This window comes from Galeopterus variegatus, unplaced genomic scaffold (genome assembly GCF_000696425.1).
Source record: "Galeopterus variegatus unplaced genomic scaffold, G_variegatus-3.0.2 Scaffold8428, whole genome shotgun sequence".
In the NCBI taxonomy this organism is placed as follows: domain Eukaryota; kingdom Metazoa; phylum Chordata; class Mammalia; order Dermoptera; family Cynocephalidae; genus Galeopterus; species Galeopterus variegatus.
The window spans coordinates 22,509-42,306 of NW_007734539.1; the positions used below are offsets into that span (position 1 = coordinate 22,509).

The 19,798-nt window shown below is 36.4% G+C and overlaps 1 pseudogene; it reads left to right on the plus strand.

Annotated features, from left to right (window-relative positions):
- Positions 1-19,374: 19,374 nt before the first annotated feature.
- On the plus strand, positions 19,375-19,747 carry LOC103608455 (annotated as a pseudogene).
- Positions 19,748-19,798: the final 51 nt, after the last annotated feature.

Below are 19,798 nucleotides of genomic sequence, written 5' to 3' on the forward strand. Positions count from 1 at the left end.
ATATTATTTTTCAATTCTATTCTTCTGCAGACCTTTTGAAGTACCCTTGTACAAATTACAGTGTCTGATGGACAATGGTCTCCAAACAGCTCATAACATAGAACACTTCAAAAAAGAGGACGTTTAAAGGGACTTTGATTTTACCTATATGTTTCTCTAACTTCTTAAATATTTTAGAGAATATTACATGCATTTCTATGTTACTTTGATTAGAATGCATTTCAGTGTGGTTCACCCCAATTAAAACTAGAATCACATTAGAAAGATGAATCCAGTTGGACATAGGCTGTCTGTAGATTACTAATGAGAACATACATAGGACAGCCCCCACCCTTAAGGATGATTAGCAATACCCCTCTAAATTAGAAATATACATTACTTTTGACTCAGGGATTCCACCTAGAAAACTATCCTTCTGCTATACTAGATCATGTGCAAAATGAACTAGTAATATTATGTTATTGCAGCATTATTTGTAAAGGCATCAAAGTGGCAATGGTCTAAACGCCAATTAATGCAAGGGGGTTTAACTAAACTACGGTGCATCCATGAAGAAGTATAAGGCAGTACCATGTACCGATATAAACAGCTCTGGAAGATGTGCGACCAGGTGAAAACAAAGATATGGAATATTGTATTTGGTATGCTATCATTTGCATAAAATCTACATATTCATATGTTAAAGAAGTTTAAGCATTTTATATAAAATGCATATACATATATTAAAGCATGGTATGTAACATTTATATACACCTATGTGCACATCTGTATGCATACACATACATACAATGGTTGAAAATTTAAAATTAGCATGTATTGCTTAGATCGAATATGTCCACCTCCTTTTCCTATAAGACCACAAAGCCACCTGAATTAAAAGCCTTGCACACACCTGGTAGTGGCCCTTCTCCAGTACTCACAGGAGGTTTGTGGGCCCAGAGTCGGTCTGCTCAAGTTCATTGGAGAGACCAGGACTGAAGCCATGTTGGGACTTAAAACAGCCTGGGCTGCAGGGTGGGGGGATTTTAAAAAGGAGAGTTTTTTTCTCTCTGCTCTTTCTTCCCACCCCCTGACTTTCTTATCTTGCTTGCTAAACAGGAGAACAGGCTGGGAAGCTAATCAGTACTTTGCAAGGTTAACAGTTCTTTCCTTGAGACTTGTCATGTTTTGAGAAGTGATCAAGGCCAAATGACTGCAAGTTGACCTTGGTCACCAGCCAAGTCAACCAGAGCTCTGCAAAGCGAAACTTCAGAAAAGATTGCAGAAAAAAATGACTCTACACTGGAGCAAATCAAAATCTTACAGGGTCCTGGGATAACAGCAGAAACCAGACAAGGCTTTGGCGAGACCTTATACCTACTCGCAGACACGGACTCCTTGTAGCTCACGTCTCTTTCTCTCCTGTTTTTCACCTCCCCTGATCCATTCCCTCAACCTCTCCTTTAAAAAACCCTCAGTAAATCTAAATCTTTGAGATGGGGCAACCTACCATCGGCTTCAGCTGATACATCTGCTTTTCTAACACCAACCATTGGACTTCTGAGACTTTTTTTCATTCCTTCTCAAGGCGGCAGGCAGCCAGACCTGAGTTTGGTAATAAGTTGAATCTGCAAACTTATAGTTGTGGCCTGAGCTAATGGCAAACATCTATGACACCCATCAATACTGCTGGAGTGATCAGAATCCTCTTCCTTCTTTTCTTTTGTGGAGTTAATTGTGTCCCCCTAAAATGCATGCTTCAAAGCTCCGACGTTCAATGTGACTGTAATTGGAGACAAGCTTTTAGGAGGAAGTAATTCAGGTTAAATGAGATCATAAGGGTGGGGTCTTAATCCCATAGGATTGGTGGCCTTATGGGAAGAGTAAAAGTTCTCTCTTATCTCCCTCTCTCGATCCCTTTCCTCCCACTCTCTCTCCCTCCCACATTAGGAAGGTGGTCTGCAATCCAGAAGAGAGCCCTTGCCAGAACCCTACCATTCAGGCATCTTCATCTCTGACTTCCAGCCTCCAGTAGGGTAAGAAAATAAATTTCTTTTGCTGAAACCCCCAGTCTATGGTATTTTCTTATGGCAGCTGATCTAGCTAAGACACCTTCACTGTGGGGTTTCATATCATCTGAAGCATCACATTTAGAAAGACAGGCTTTCCTATTATTTAAAGATCCTGATGTTACATATCACAATATTACCATTGTGTGTAAAGAAGAATCACCGGGAGCTTAGTCAAGCACACATTCTATGGCTCCACCCCCAGAGATTCAGCCAAGAAGCTCGCTGGTACATCTCAGGGATCTGACAGTTCTGTGCTCCATGGAGGTCTCTGCAGAAAGCAATTCCCCTCTGCTCTACTGAGCTGGCTTTCTTTCTGGAGTCTTCCCTGCTTGGATGGGGCTTTTCTCTACTCTAGAACTGGCAACAAGGTAGAAAAGATAATAGACATTTTTTTCTGTTCAACAAGGAATTCTGAATGTTTTATACCACCATGGCTCCTATAGTCTTTGTAGGTATGGGGCTGTCCTCTCAACTTCAAAGCAGCACCTGAACATATTATCAGCCTTGATTGCACCCAAAATAATTGCTTCTTTATTCACCCCTCTTAGTCTTGTTAATTCCTAGCCATGCAGTGTCGATCTCAGCTCTAATGTCACTTTGTCAAGGAAATTTCTCTCAATGTTCTCGGATTAGATCAAATTGATTTGAAATGGGATTCGTATTTCTTCAAAATACTTTACATTGTCACTATATAGTCACAGAATATGGGAATCATATGAGCTGTACTCAGAGTTCATACTCTTAAACAATATGCTGTACTGATTTTCCTGTATAAATGGCAATGATTGTTAAAAAAAAAATGAGAAAAGATTATGACAATGATGGTTATGAAAATAAAATTTTTGAAGTTTAATTGCACAAAGGGCCCATATGTTTAAATAAAGAGCTCACAACATGATGTCTAAAAAGGTCTAATACTTGAAGAGAAAGAAATTCAGCCCTTAGAAAAATCTTACTAAATAAACTATGCAAACAGTCTTTGCTCACCTTTATTATCTTTGCATTAAAGATTCTCTTCACACAAGTCTTAAGCCACTTGTGAGAACAGCCAGCAACTAAGACTTTATGCTGTGATAAGCTGTGCTGTCTTGGACAGTTTTGCCAAAGATGGTTTCCCTTGCCTTCCCTCAATGGCCATCTCTCCAGTGTTGGGAAGAGCTCTACAGTGGAATGACAGCCCAGTCAGGAACATAAAATGGTTAAAAGTTGAATCGTGTCAATCAATCTTTGCTGTAAATAAAAGCAACACTGGTGTTTCCCTCTTGGCCTTTGATTAGTTTCCTAAAGTGTTGATTGAAACCCCTTACAGATTGCTGCAGCAATTAACACAGAGTGAGAGACACTAATTGGCTGCTTTCGGGGTAGATGGGACATTTTCTGCTGATATGCTTCATATCTTATAGGATTTAATATCTGGAGCAGGGAAGTGTGAAAAATGAACTAGGTGGTAAGCAGAACTCTAAGCCCCACCTTTTTATATAAATATATCAAACAAGGAATTTAAGGTGTGTGGCTGGTTTGTGGCAGACACATTTATAGGATGCACCTTCTTTTAGACAGTCCTGTTTCTGTTGGAGAGGGTGAGGGGACAGAGGAAAGAGAGAGATTAAAGAAGAAAAAGAAAACCACAGAGACAGCAAACATAAAGTCAGCTTACTTTATTTGGAAATGTGAGTGATTTCCGCTGGTTTTTGAGCTTCTGGAGAAAAGTAATTCTGTTTTTTTTTTTTTTTTTCATCTTTCTGTAATCTGCAGGGTTTACCTATCCAAACCCTTGTGCTAAGGTGGTACTCAATACATGGACGTTTAATAAAATCAAAACGTGTTTAAATCAGTCTAAAAAGAGGTTATTGGAAATAAACCTTGTCACTTTCTTCTTCTTGGGGGCAATCCACTGGTTATCTCATTGGAGACTTTCATTTTTAGTTTGAACACAAATGGACTTTGTGTTCATTCAAAACATCACAGTTTAGGTTGATTTGTCTGAAATGCAGGACACATTTTAACCCAAAATTTATAGTTTGACTCAATGGAAATATCTATAGTTCAGTACTCTCCCTGACAAATAAAACACCCTAGACAATCAAAATAATCCTTTCAGAAGAAAAAAAAGCCAGTGGACACACACATACATGAAAGTTGTGGATGGAGAGATTTTAGTCCTCAGCAATTGAGGTGAATGACTGCTGTATGTTAACTCATCTTAGCCTACAAAAGGAGAAAATTTCTCACCCCTTCTATCTTTCCAAACATAGGACATTCCTGTGGGTATTTCATGCAACTGGTAGCTTATACAATATAATAGTGTGCATGACTCAGGTACTTATAAGTTGAAAAGATTCCATGTGCTTTAATTGTAAAATAATAGGATATTTTATAGAAAGAACTCTAACTAGTTGAAATAATCAAAGAACCATGCTAAGCCCCCATGAGGGGTTTGCTCTAAGAATTAAACTATATCTTTACCATCCCTTATATGCCTCCTAAAACATAACCCAATTTACACCTACTGAATGAACCTATTTTCTAACAATGTTGAGACATGATGTCACGTACCTTCTGCAGCAATCGAAGCTTCTGCAGATATGAATGCTGAGTTTGATCCTCCCTTTATCTATATTTACTACTCCTTTCATTTCCAAGGACAGCAAAGCTAAAGCAAAACTAAATAACTCACCCTGAACATACAGGGAGACTAGTAGAACTACTCATAACATCTGGATATGTTGCTTTTATGATTTATTTTTGCTGTTTTTGTGCACAACACAGGTGGCATCTCTCAAATTTAAACCAAAGTAAGAAACAGATGGGACAGATTAGAAGATGTATTAGTCTGTCTCTATTGCCTGAAACAGAATACCTGAAACTGGGTAGTTTGCAAAGAAATAAAATTTATTTCTTACAGTTTGGAGGCTGTGAAGTCCACAGTCCAGGGAACACATTGGGTGAGGGTCTTCTTGGTGGTGGTGACTCTCTACAGTGATGCAGGGTGACACATGGCAAGAAAGGGCTGAGCAAGAGAGAGCTGACCTGCTCACTTGCTGTCCTTATAAAGCCACCAGAACCAGTGCCCATGGATCAATCCATGCATGCGGGCATAGTCCTCACACTCTAATCAACTCCTAAAAGCCCCACCTTGCAATACCTACATTGGGGGTTAAATTCCAACATGAGCTTGGGAGAGACACTAAAACCACAGAAGAAGGTAATGATGACTTTCAGTTAAAGCGATATTTAAAAGGAATAATTTTATATTTAGATAAACGTGGGGCCGCTTTCCTCCTTTTCACAAACTAATTGAGACGACAGGTGATTTGGGCTCTATTAGTCATACTAATCTTTGTTGGGAAGTTGCTCACATAGAAATGTGTCAAAGTTGGACACACCAGTTTTATTAACCCAATGTTGTCTGTATTTTATCAACTCATCTAATCAACCAGCATGCATACTATGTGAGCAAATCTAATTCCTGATTTATAAATTTCTTGCAAAACTCAATAATATGGATTTCCTGTGGACCACGTACAAATTGGGGTACTGGACTGTCAAAGGCAGTAAGAAGGAAAACCAAAGGTGAAATAGTCCTGATGAGTTGTAGGTAACTGACATCACATTTTCTGCACTGACACGTTAATTTTCAGAGATATGTCTTCAGATAAACAATGGTAGCCTGGAGAGATCACAGAAATCATTCTCAAGAATTCAGTCCAAGGAAGAAAGTGCCACAGAGAATGCCAGTCAAAGATTATTGGATGTGCTCAGGCAGTCCATAATGACAATAAAAATCCACTGTGCTCTATATCTGACAGCCACTACAGTGCTCTTGATTTGCAGGAAGAAGGGGGGACTTTCAGCTCTAAAAGATTATTTCATTTCCTCATCTGCAGAATGGAGGTGATAACTTCCCCATTTCATGCGTTTGCTGCAAAAAGAGAAAATAATCAAAAGCACTTTGTGGGTAGAAGCTGAGTTCCCCAGAGTGTTAGTATTCATCACGCCAGCAGAGAAGTGGCATGCGGTATTAACCATTTCACAGTTAGTGCTAAGCATATTATCACAGCATTTCATGGTTTGTATTAACCCTAACGACATGTCAGGGATAGACGAAATCCAAAGGCACACATCTTCAGTGAAAGCATGCATTTGTGCTCATTAACATTTTGAGTCTTGACTTTGTGGTGCATTTCTCAGATATTAGCTTCAGGGTTTATATTTCCACAGTATAAAAAAGTAGGACAATCATATCACTACAACCACCAAAATAACAGGCAGAATATAAAACGTATTTGAGAACCTCTTGTTAACATACGTGATTCGGTTCAATAGGTAAATATTAAAAACAAGCTTTCTTTCTCTAATGCCAAGCCATACTCAAAACTAAATTGGATTCATGGAACTCACATAAAGTTAGTGACAATAATAATTGGTAAATAATGGGTCTTAGTTCATTCCCATGAACAAATACCACTACACATATCTATTTTTATACCCTATATAATACAATAAAATCGTTGAGTACAATGAAATATCTTAATACAACACACATATAAGCCACATATGTGACTTTACATTTCCTACTAGCCACATTAAACAGAGTAAGAAGAACCAGGCAAAACTAATTTTTATAACAAATTTAATTGAATATATCCAGAATATATTTTCAACAGGTAGTCGAAATAAAAATAATTGAGATATCTTACATTCCACTTTTGTATTAAGGTTTCAAAATCCAGTATTTTACACTCATAGCACATGTCAGCTTGGATTGGCCATATCTCCAATATTTAATAGCCATATGTGGCCATCAGATGGGTCAGGTCTAGACCCTAAGAGAAAGTGACCTGTTTGGCATATGTCACATTTGGTATCAGTAACATATACGTTTAAACATGCCTCAACAAAGTGCAACTCGTTAACTCATACTCACCAGTAGTTTCTCACCACTTGCCAATGGGGAATTTGAGAAGTTTCTTCTGAATTTGCCGTTGATGCTGTCACAACAGGATTATAATAATAAATATTACATACATTTAATAATAATACATATAAACATAATTGTCATGTCCAGCCCCAGGAGGGTTAGTGTTGGCTGCAAACAACTCACACAGAAGCTTAAGAACTTATGTTAATCAACAAGAGCTAGATAACCCAGGAAGATACTCGATCCCATTTCAGTGCAGCCTGGGGCCGTGAACTCGCTGATATGGGACACAAAAGGCTTCCCCTTTGCCTCCAAGTGGGACTAATTGGATGGTTTACCTCAGTGCCTACAGCAGTGGTTTCCAAAGTGTAGTGCCTGAGAACCCCACGTGCATTGAAGCAGAAATTCTAGGGTGGAGGACCAGCCATCACTGTTAAACAAGTTCATTGCTGCTTTTCTTCTGCCCTATTCTGCTTTGTTATTATCTTGTGAGCACTACTCAGTCAGTCTTTGCACAAAGATTCCCATCTCAGGCCCGCCTTCTGCAGAGATGAAGATGACTGAGTTGTTGGCACTTATGAGTACACTTATTTCCAGGCACCTCAGCTCTTACTCCTGAGGCTTCAGGAAGGATGTACCGAGATCAGGGTGTTGGCATGGAGCAACCTACATTATTTGGGCATCTCCATAAATGAAAATCATATTGACATTCATGATGCCAAAATTGACATGGGACAACGGCTTCCTGATTTGTCTTTCTTCCTAAACTCTCTCCTCAACCCACTCCACCCTCCAACCTTCTCCAAGTCTCCATACCATAGTCATCCTCCTGGGGCATACTCCTGACCCTACATGTAATTATCAATGTCTAACCTCTGCAAAATGCTAGAAGCTGGGCTTAAAACCCATGCCGTGCAACACTGGGTCAGGGCATGTTGCTTTAAATCACATTGGGTCTCTTCTTCCAGGATAGCACTTAATTTTCTATTTTTCTCATCTTCCCCATCTCTTTCAATGTCAAATCAACAGATTCTTCAAGCCAAATGTAAATGTTTCCTTCTTTACAACTTTTCTTCACTAACTCTTTAAATACCGATTAATGTTAGCTTTCTTTCTGAGCATCTCTCTCCCTCCTTCCTTCCTCCCTTACTATCTAATTTTTTTTACCAGTTTTATTAAACATCTGCTATGTGACAGTCACTAGGATTGAAAAAAAAAAAACAGCCTTCCATCATGAAACACACACACAATGGACAAACACACATAAAGAGATAACTACAATATTTAATACAAAGTTGCTTTCAGCTCTGTTACAATTATAACACTGTATTTTGCATACTTTTGTACCTGTTTGTCATTGATATCAGCAGCAATTTCTTGCCAATCTCTGTCTGATTTGTCTTATTCAAAAGTCCTAGCTATGCTCCCTTTAGGGTGTTTGCTCCAATATTTCTTCAGGTGAAATACGTCAAATTGAATAAGCACAGTCTGATGCCTCTGTTTTTATATGAAAACAGAAAATCATATGCATGATGCAATTTCTACCACTTTCACATCTAAATAATTGCAATTCGGTGCATTCAGTGTAATGAGTTGTATAAACACATCGACATTATGCCAAGATATGCAGGAAAGGAGGAAAGAAAAACAGTGCTAACAAGTTACCTGCACCTCCTGGAGTGTATTCTTAATGTCTTGAGATCTGGTTCTTTGCAGCATCACCAACACTGAGCAAAAGTCTAGTAGGTTAATTTCTCAATGTGGGGAAATTGCTGTAATTTGTACTGACTGTCATTAGCTTTGGAGGGTGGGTACCTGCTGGCAAATGCAGGTGTGTAGGACTGAGGGATGCACCTTCCTTTTCAGGGGCTCAAAGGATTGATGAACTATGGTGTGTTGGAAAGAACGGAATACTTAAAGTACAGAAACCCAGAGCTGAATTGTAGCTTGAACTTATTGAAAGACCTGAGTTAAAACAGATTCCTTTTTAAGTTTTGTACAGCCTGATGACTGCAGTTAATAACAAAGTGCTGTATGCTTGAAAATTGCTAAGAGAATAGATTTTGAGTGTTCTCATCTCAAATAAAAAAATGTGAAGTAATGCATAAGTTGATTAGCCCAATTTAGCCATTCTGAAATCTCTACATATTTCAAAACATGTTGTACACCGTATAAAATTGTATTAGTCAGTTTAAACATAAATTTGTAAAACTATACTTTGCTTTGGATCTTAGTTTTCTCAACAGTCAAATGATAAATAATATGTTACCTCACAGACCTGTCTGAGAATCAAAGGAAGATGTTGTTTTACAAACATAATTTTTAAAAAAATTTTGAACTTAAAATATTACACTGAATTAAACACTGATGTTCTGCCTCAGTAGTAGGGTGTTCTGAATAAACTAAAAAGAAAAAATGCAAAACACAATAATGCTAAAACTAATCAAATTAAATAAAAATATAGTTATTGTACTGCTCAACTCACAGAATGCTACCATTCAAGGACATAAATTTGGGGTGTTTAGACTGTCATACCATCCTTAATGCACCTGATCTTATCTGAATTCCATTCTGGCTCAAAACTTTTCTCATCCTCTTAGTTGCTCAAAAGACAGAAGTTCAAGTTTTACTTCCTGAAGTTTTTTTGTCTCTTTGTCCTATCTATATAAAAATCTATTCTTTGCATGGTTGCAAACAGAACACTCCTACCTTTCTGTTTTAAAGATATATTTATTGAAGCATATATATGTGCATACAGTAAAATTCACCCATTTTAGGTGAGCTTTTCCAAGAATGTTGATGCATAAGGTCATATAATCACCACTACAATCAAAATACGTTTAGTGTCAATCTTCCATGCCCAACCACTGGCAACCAGGAAGGTGTTTTCTCTTTAGAGTGTTTGTCTTTTCCAGAATGTCAAATAAATTCAATCATACACTATTTGCCTTTTAAGTCTGAACTATTTCATTTTGCCCAATTTCTTATTAGAGTAATGTATATGGTTGCATATATCAGCAATTTGTTCCTTTATATTGTTGAGGAGTGTTTTGTGGAAGGGATATACCACAGTTTGTGTATCCATTTACAAGTCGATGGACCTTGGGGTTGTTTCCTGTTTCCGCTGATTATAAATAAAATGGGCAGACACATTTAAGTAGAGGTCTTTGTGTTTAATTTGTTTTCATTTCTCTTGGGTGAATTCCTGGAGTGAGATTGCAGGGTCCTATGGTAAGTTCATGAGGGTACTTCAAAAAGTTCATGGAAAAATGGAATTAAAAAATAATATGAATATTTAAAATTTTGTTATTGTCAAACTTTATAAGTGTTTGTACCATTTTTCATCTCCATCAGCAATTTATAATAATTCCAGTAGATCCATGTCTTCACCACCACTTGGAATTGTCAGGTTTTTGTTTTTTTTTAATTGTCTGTAACCGTTTTAGTAGATGTGCACTATAAGTTGGTAGAATCTGAACTTGTAAATCCCTAATGATAATGATCTTGAGTTTCTCTTTATTTGCTTATTGGCCATGCAAATTTCTTCTTGGTAAAGTGTCTGTTCAAATATGTTCCATTTGTGCATTCTTATTGTTGTATCATGAAAGTTCTTTGCACATTCTCCACAGGAGTCCATCATCAGCTATGTGTTTTGCAAATAGTCTCTTTCAGTCTGTGGCCTTTCCTTCCATTTCTTTATGTCCTATAAAAAATGTGTTTTTTTGATAAATTTTAATAAATTTATAATAAGTCAATTTATCTTTCACAGTTCATTATTTTTTGTGTGTTCTGAGAAATATTTGCTTAGCACAAGTCATAAAAATACTCTTCTGAGTTTTCTTCTCATAATTTTATTTTAAGTTTTCACTGTGATCAATGACACATGTCAAGTTAAATTTTGATGTGGTACAGAGAATTCATCAAGGGTTTGTTTCGATTTGTTTGCATATAGATGTGCAATTATTTTAGTACCATTTGTTGAATGACTATCATCTCTATTGAATTACAGTGACAATGGTATCATAAATCAACTTATATATATATGGGTCTTTCTCTAGCTGCTCAATTGTAGTTCAATAAACTATGTGTCTTTTCTTTTGCCAATATTGTGCAATCTCTTGAATGTTGCAGTGGGAAATGTAACCAAATAGTATAATTTTCCAACTTTCTTGTACCTATTTTTCCAAATTGTTTGCTTATTCTAGGTTCACTGCTTTCACATACACATTTTAGAAGCAGCTGTAAATTTCTCCAAAACCCTTGCTGTAATTTGTTGGGGATTATGTTAAACCCAGTGATCAATTTGAGGAGAACTGACTTCTGACCTTCTTTGATTTCTGTCATCAAATATTTGATTATAACATACACATTTTGCACATATTTTGTTAGTTTTATCTCTTCATATTTTATATTTTTGTGCTTTTGTAAGTGGCATTTTTCTTTACATTTTAATCTCCAATCATGCATTATTATTATCTATAAATGCAATTGTATTTTCTATATTAAGCTTGTATCCTACTTTCTTGGTAAACTTGCTACTTTTAGAAGGTTTTGTTTGAGATCATTTAGGATTATCTATGTAACAACGATATCACCTGAAAATAAGGAGGATTTTTTTCTTCCTTTTCAATCTGTATGCCTTTTGTTTCTTTTTATTATTTCCCAGTTGCACTGGGTAGGACTTCAAATATAACCTTCAACAGGTAGTGCCAGAAGACCTACTTTCCTTCCTATCTGATATTAGGGGGAAACATTTTGTCCTTTACCATTAATATATAGACCTGTAGATTTTTCTTACATGCCTTTTCTTCAAGTTGAGGAAGTTCTCTTGAATTTCTAGTTTGTTAAGAGTTTTTATCAGAATCGAATGTTTCATTCTCTCAAATTCCTTTTCTGATGCTGTTTTGATGTTCATAATTTTTTAAAGAATTTTTGTTAGTTTAATCGGCTTTTTGGATATTGAACCATCCTTGCATGCCTGATGTAAATCCCATTTGATCATGATTTAACATTTACGTGTGTGGCTGGATTCACAGATACTAACACAGTATCAAAATTTTTTATATCTATGGTCATGAGGGATATGGTGTGGGAAATTCTTTTCTTAAAATATCTTTGTCTCCTTTTGTTATCACAGCAATCCAGGCCTCTTAAAATGAGTTGAAAAGTGTTTTTTCATTTTCTGTCATAGTTTATATAGCATTCGACTGTTTTGTCCTTAAATATTTGAGAGAACCTACTAGTATAGCATATTGGGCCTGGAGTTTTCTTTACTGAAATATTCTTAACCATTAACTCAATTTCTTAAGTATTTAATAACTTTAATAAATAAATTTTAATGAATTTACTGAATGTTTATTATTTAATACAGATTCAATAAACTATTCTTCTCATGCTTTTCTTCTTGGGTGAGTTTTGGTAGTTCAAAGAATTTGTCCATTTCATTGAATATATGTCCAATATATTGGTGTAAGGTAGATCCTAATATTCCCTTATACCATGCTCTCTCTGTCTCTCTCTCTGTCTGACTAGAGGTTTACAATTAAATGTTCATTCTGGAAAAATCTTTTCATTCCAGTGATTTTTCTTTACGGTCTTTTTTGATTAGATTCATTTCTGCCTTTATGTTTATTACTTCCTGTCTTCTGCTTGCTTTGGTGAAAGTTTGAATTGCTAATTTATAATATTTATTGCTTTCTTATATGAGCATTTAATGCTGTGTATTTCCCTCTAAGCAAAGCCTTAACTGCATCTTTCAAAGTTAGATGTATTTTATTTTTATTCTTATTCAATTTCAAATACCTTCTAGCTTCCATTGTGACATTCTCATGGATTACTATGAAATGTATTGCTTAATGTCCAAGTAACTAGAGTTTTTCCAGACATATTAAAATTTCTAATTAAATTCTCTTGTGACCAGAATCAATACTTTGTATGACTTGAATCCTTTTAAATCTGTTCATGTTTGTTTTATGGCCCAGAAGAGTGATTATATTTTTGAGTATTTTATTTGTACCAGAAAACAATATGTATTCTTGTATTTGGTGTTGTGTCTGTAGATGTTAATTATGTCATATTGATTCATAATATTGTTTAGATACGATGCTGAGATTTTATTTACTTGTTTTATCTATATCTGGGAATGGAGTACTAAAAATTCTAACTGTTATTTTAGATGTGTTTATTTCTAATTTCCAGACTGTTAGATTTTGCTTTATGCATTTGAAGCTAAGTTGTTGGGAGCATGAAAATTAAGGATTGCTATTTTTTGCATGTGAATTGATCCTTTTATCATTACATAATATCTTCCGTGTCCCTGGTATTCTTGCTCAGAAGTCTAGATTTTCTTTTTTCTTTCTTTTTTTTTTTTTCCTTTTTGTCTTTTTTCATGACCGGCAACGGATCGCAACCCTCGGTGTTGCTCCCGCACCTTGCTCAGCCAGTGAGCGGCCGGTCTGTATGTGGGATCCGAACCCTCGGCGGGAGCGCCATCACGCTTCCCAAGTGGCGCACTGTAGCAGTGCGCCACCGGGCCGGCCCCAGAAGTCTAGATTTTCTGATATTCATGTAACAATTCCACCTTTGTCTTGGTACTTTTATGTTGTAAATGTTCCCATAAATATATATATTTACACGTATATATTTAAATTTATATACACACACATATATGTATATATGTATTATTTTGAACAACTGTCTTTATATTTAATGCTGATATCTTGGAGACAGTGCATAAAAAATTTTTTTTCAGTCCAATTTGACAATTTCTGTATTTTCATTGTAGTGATTAAAATTTACATTTATTAAGACTTTATTAACATAATTGATGTTAAATTTATTGCCATTCTCATTGTATTGTTTTCTTTCTTCTGTTCTTTGTTCTTTATCTTTTCCAATGTGGATAAGGTCTGAAATTTGTTTCTGACAAATAGAAGATTGAAAATGCAAAGGGTTCTGACTCAATTATATTGTCATAAATGTTTCCATCCTGGAAGAAGATGCTTGATAGTCTTTCTGTGTCTCTCTCTGTGTATTTGCATACCTTCAAATAATTCTATACCACTGCAAGGACAATGTTGAAGCCTTAAACTTTATACTTTCAACCTCTTCTCCCTGATCCTTTCTTCCAATTTAAACCTACATTTTATTTTACATATGCTATATATTCCATAATAGGATGTGCTTATATGTGCATTAGACAGCCACTTTTGCTTTTGATAGGTGAAAAGTAAGACAAATGTTTTTCATATGAAGCTTTATTTCTGCCACATCTATTGATGCATAAGAAATCATTGCAATCTCAGCAGCTTTCAAGAGCATATATTTATTATCTCAATTTTCAGCAGTTCTTCAGATGCAGAGGAGTTGTGTCCAAGGTGCTGTACCTTATGGATCACACTCAGGAGGATCATCCCATCATCTAAAGCATCCTTTCATTCAGAAGACAAATACTTGGACTCTGAGAACATGCATACTCAGTTGAGATCTTTTGGACCACTGAGCAAAGCACAATGTAGTTTGAATGTGGGAGGGATATAGCTTATTGGTGACCAGGGAACAAACTATAATGGACTGAACTTAATATTACCCTAATGATACCCACCTGAAATTCATACCCATGCATAATCCCCTCTACTTGAATGTGGGCAAGATCTAGAACTTGCATCTAACCAGTAGAACATTGGAAATGTAAGGGTCTATCACTTTCTTGATTTTATTATGTTATAAAAATTATAGTCTTGTTAGAAGATGTTTGCAAGTTTCTCTCTCTCTCTCGCTCTCTCTCTCTCTCTCTCTCTCTCTCTCTCTCTCTGTTTCTTTCTGCTGCCTCTCCCTTCTTCCATTGCCATCTTTGAAGAACCAAGCTTTCATAAGCTCTAGAACTACCAGGAAATAGATTCTTCCAACAACCTGAGTAAGTGTGTTATGGGAATGGATTCTCTCTCTCTCTCTCTCTGTTTCTTTCTGCTGCCTCTCCCTTCTTCCATTGCCATCTTTGAAGAACCAAGCTTTCATAAGCTGTAGAACTACCAGGAAATAGATTCTTCCAACAACCTGAGTAAGTGTGTTATGGGAATGGATTCTTTTCCAGCCAGACATTCAGATGACCATGCAGGCTTGGCCTACACCTAAATTACAACCTTGCAGATGACCCAGCTATTCTGTTCGCAAAGTTCTGTACCACAGAGACTGTGAGACAATGATTGTTTATTGTTATAAGCTCACACATTTATGGTAATTTCTTTTGCAGCATAGAAACCTAATACATCTGCCTAGATATTTGCATTTATTGGTCAAGATCCATGCCTGGGATCACATGAATTTTGTCTACAACTCTGGTGGGCTCAACAAAACGTTATTATTGTTATTATTTTTAGTGTAGCTGGATTTTTCTGATTATTAGCATTGGAGAATCACTCTTTCTATATTTCTACATTTTAGGTGGAGACAGAAAATCCTTTGTTGTTTTTTAATGCCTTCTTAATACCTTCACCATATAGAATCCTGTGAATTTATTAGGAGAGGAAAACATATACAGGTTATTTATTTCTACCTTCATCCTGCAACTAGAATTACCTGCAAGTAAGGGAGGAAGCTCATATTTTTATATACTTTTGCATCCCGATGTCAACTATGGTGACTCACACATGGTGTAATCTCCATAAACGTTTGTGGGGAAAAATATTCTGTATGAGCCTCTAACAGAATTCTTCCAGTGATATAAAACTCTTCCTTCTGAGCAGGTACTACCACTAGTGCCCTGGTTTTGTTTTAGAAAGCATTTATTCAGTGCTTTTATGCACCCACTTCAGAATATGGGGAAAGGTTTAACATAGCAGCACTTCTTAAATGAACCTAGGAAAATAACACAGCTTAAGAACAAGGCAGTACCTAAAATGCTGTGTTGGCACATTTTTCTCTTAGCTTATCCAGCACATACAAAGAGAGGGGCAGGAGAGAGGACTATATCTGTCATATTTATAGTCAGAAGAGGAAGACATTTCTGTAAAGGTAAAATTCTAGGAAATTTATTATATTGTCTCCTCTACATCACAATTCTATCCTATGAAGTAATATTTAATATTTCAATTTTGCAGATGAAGACATCAAGACACAAAGTAATTGAAATTGAATAATTTGCCCAGTATTATGAAGTTACTAATTGGTAGAACCATTATGCAAACATGGAGCTTGCACTCCCAACCTCTAGGGTGTATTATTTCCAAATGCAAAGACCTCATAACATCCTACTGAAAGCACAACTTGGTATTTTCCTCATCTTGGGTTAATTGAAAGAAGGTTTTGTCTGTTTACTGGAACCATTGAAAGCCTGGTGAAATATTTCTCACCCGTAACTCTCTCATGAGATTTTCTTCCTTATTTGGTTAACCTTACGTGTGCACCTTGATGTGTGATTCTTTCTGTTACTATATATGATTTCTCCAGATGCCGCTTTAACTTAAATTCACACTTTGCTTTTAAAACATTTATATGTTGAAGGGCATGCACTAATCATACAACACACAGCATTAGCTGTCCTCACAATTTATCCTAAGAGTATTCAAATCACATGCTATATGCCTCTTCATATGGGTATTTTTCTTAATTTCCCCATACCTCATTTCCCAAGGTTATTCATATAAAAGAAGATTTACAATTCTTTTAGGGAATTCAAATGGGTAGGATAACCTTTCTGAGAGAGCTATGGGGAAGATTTTAAGCATTTATTTCTCAAACCTTTAAGAAACATACCAGCTCATAGAGCAAAAGACTTTTAGATCAGGTTACCTAAATATCTTGTCCTGTGTCTGTTTATTGAGTTTCTTTTTTCCCCCCCCAAATAGCTCTAGTACTATAAACATATTTAAATGTATTGATTCTACACAATCTGCTTTTACCCCAAACATGAAAAATTATTTAGCTTAAGATCTAAAAATTTGCTATTGTTATTGTCAATAAGCATTTGATTTCAAGGTTCATAAAATTTGTAATCATTTATAAACACCAAGGTCTGCCCTGTTGGTCAATGTGAAGTGAAAACAAACAAAAAAACTTTAAGGAACTTAATGGACTACCATATGTAACTAATTAAGCTCAAATATTAAATATAAACACACAGTGTCAGAATCTAACTAAAATGTTTACAATGTTATAAGCAACATAAATTAAATTTGTTTATAAATGACCAAGCAGATAAACTATGTAAAGATATTTAACCTATATTATATTGTGCTTTTTAATTGGTTCTGTATAATATGGTGTTGTCATATAATATCCACTCTGCAAACCTTGTCGTGGTTTTTTTGCAAACTCACACTTACATTTTGCAAGGTTGACATTGCATGTTTTTATCTTGGGTTTTGCAGTGCTGATGTTGGATTCTGCATGTTATATTGTTCTCCTGGTAATCCTAGAATATTGTTAACTCAGTCAATAAGTCACAAGTGACTTAGTAATGCATGTCATGTATAAAATTCTCTTCCCCAGTTATGAGGATAACATTAAAATGCGGTATACATTTTGAGAAATGCAAAAAGAGGACATTTTAGATATATTGGCTGACTTTAGTTTTAATATTTTAAGCTCTTAGAAGTTAATTCAAGATTATCATCCTATGAACATTCATTTCATTGGCAAACAAGTATGATGTTTCAATGAAATTAAAACTATTAGCTTAAGTCTGAATTAAAATTTTATTTTTTATGTCAGCCTAACTATTGCAATTTTTAATTAAATATATTAGGAAAGCTAAGAGATTTTAATCCACTTTGGCCAGATTGGATGGAGGCCTGCCTCCCGGGTTAATAAATATCAAAATTAAGCAACTTACATATTAGTTTCACAGCAAAGTAGGGGATTAGTAGTTTACTGACAACTCAAAACTCCATGTCTTTGCTGTCAGATTGATCACGAGCAGTACCGTATGTTTCTTAGAGGAACATTTCTGGTCCAAAAAGATTTCACAATTCAGAAATTGAAATTCATCCTATCTTTTAGCAAGAGTTTAACCTTGAGGACATAGCTTGGGTGGTGATAATTTGAATTATCCAACTCTGATTTTTAGACTCAGAAAGACAGAAATGTGTTCTTTCACCGGATACTAAATAGTATCCATTGTCCTCGATGGATTCTATTGGTACAGAAGGGAAGGGAGGCTTCATGTGTGAACCAAGATGTGGTTATATTTCAGGCAGAAAAATACTTCCTTCTCGAAGATACTAACATTCTTTTTTTTTTTTCCTTTTTGTCTTTTTCCATGTCCGGCAATGGATCGCAACCCTCAGTGTCGCCCCCGTACCGGACCGGGACCGGCAACGGGACTGCAACCCTCGGCGCTGCTCCCGCGCCTCGCTCAGCCAGTGAGCGGCCGGTCTGTATGTGGGATCCAAACCCTCGGCAGGAGCGCTGCCGCGCTTCCCAAGCGGCGCACTACAGCAGTGCACCACCGGGCCGGCCCAAAGATACTAACATTCTAATCCCTGGCATACATAGATAGATTTTTATAAGACCAAGGGTTTGCAGGTAGGTAAAATCCACATTCTAATCCATTGACTTTAAGACAAGGGGATTGGTGTGTGGTGTCTGGTTGCATCCAAGATGATTGCAAGGGTTTTAAAAGTGGAAGAGGAAATTAGAAAAGATAGTAATGAAAAAGGCAAGGTAAGAAGGACCCCAGCCAATATTGCTGGTTATATAACACACACACACACACACACACACACATTTTAAAGTCCAAAATTGTTTATTCTCATATCAAGAAGGACATTTAAATTTCTCTCTATTTTTTTTTAAGTGAGGTGCTTTTTAAAAATTAAAACCATAGACGATTGTACATATCTGTGGGGTAGAGTGTTGAATATCAATACCTGTAAGCAATATGTGATGCTCAAATCAGGATAATTAGCAAAGGCTGGCCAGTTATCTCAGTCAGAGCACAGCCTCCTAACCCCAAGGTCATGCATTTGGATTCCCTTACAGGCTAGTTGCAAAATAAAGGATAATTAGTATGTTCAATCAACATCACACAATGTAGTCTTCCAGAACAGAGATGCGTGGGGAGGAAGGTCACGTCCAGNAGTCCAAAATTGTTTATTCTCATATCAAGAAGGACATTTAAATTTCTCTCTATTTTTTTTTTGAAGTGAGGTGCTTTTTTAAAATTTATTTCATTGAACCATAGATGATTGTACATATCTGTGGGGTAGAGTGTTGAATATCAATACCCGTAAGCAATATGTGATGCTCAAATCAGGATAATTAGCAAAGGCTGGCCAGTTATCTCAGTCAGAGCACAGCCTCCTAACCCCAAGGTCATGGGTTTGGATTCCCTTACAGGCTAGTTGCAAAATAAAGGATAATTAGTATGTTCAACATCACACAATGTAGTCTTCCAGAACAGAGATGCGTGGGGAGGAAGGTCACGTCCAGGGATTCATGCTTCTTGCTGCTCAAGAAATACCTTCACTTTCAGAATATACCTTATGTTTGACTCATCTGAGTGCCTGGCTATTTGGTGAAATTTCCAGGCGTACTGATTCCAAATCCATGAAAGTAGTGAAACTGTTTAGTGAAGAGCCTTTGGCCAAGAGGTAGGAGACTTATGACTGGTCTCCAAATCACAACACTTATTTTGCACATGTGGGGACACTGTTTTCTAGGCCTCTACAGAGAGGAGCATCAGGATTTGTAGGATAAGCAAAGCCGTCTGAAGAAGCTTCGTGGAAAGGGGAAACCAAGGAAAGGAGAAAGGAAAAGGGCAGCAAAAAAGAAATAGAGTTGGCCCAGCAAGACAGAAGATTTCTTCCTCAGTGACTCAGAGAAAAAA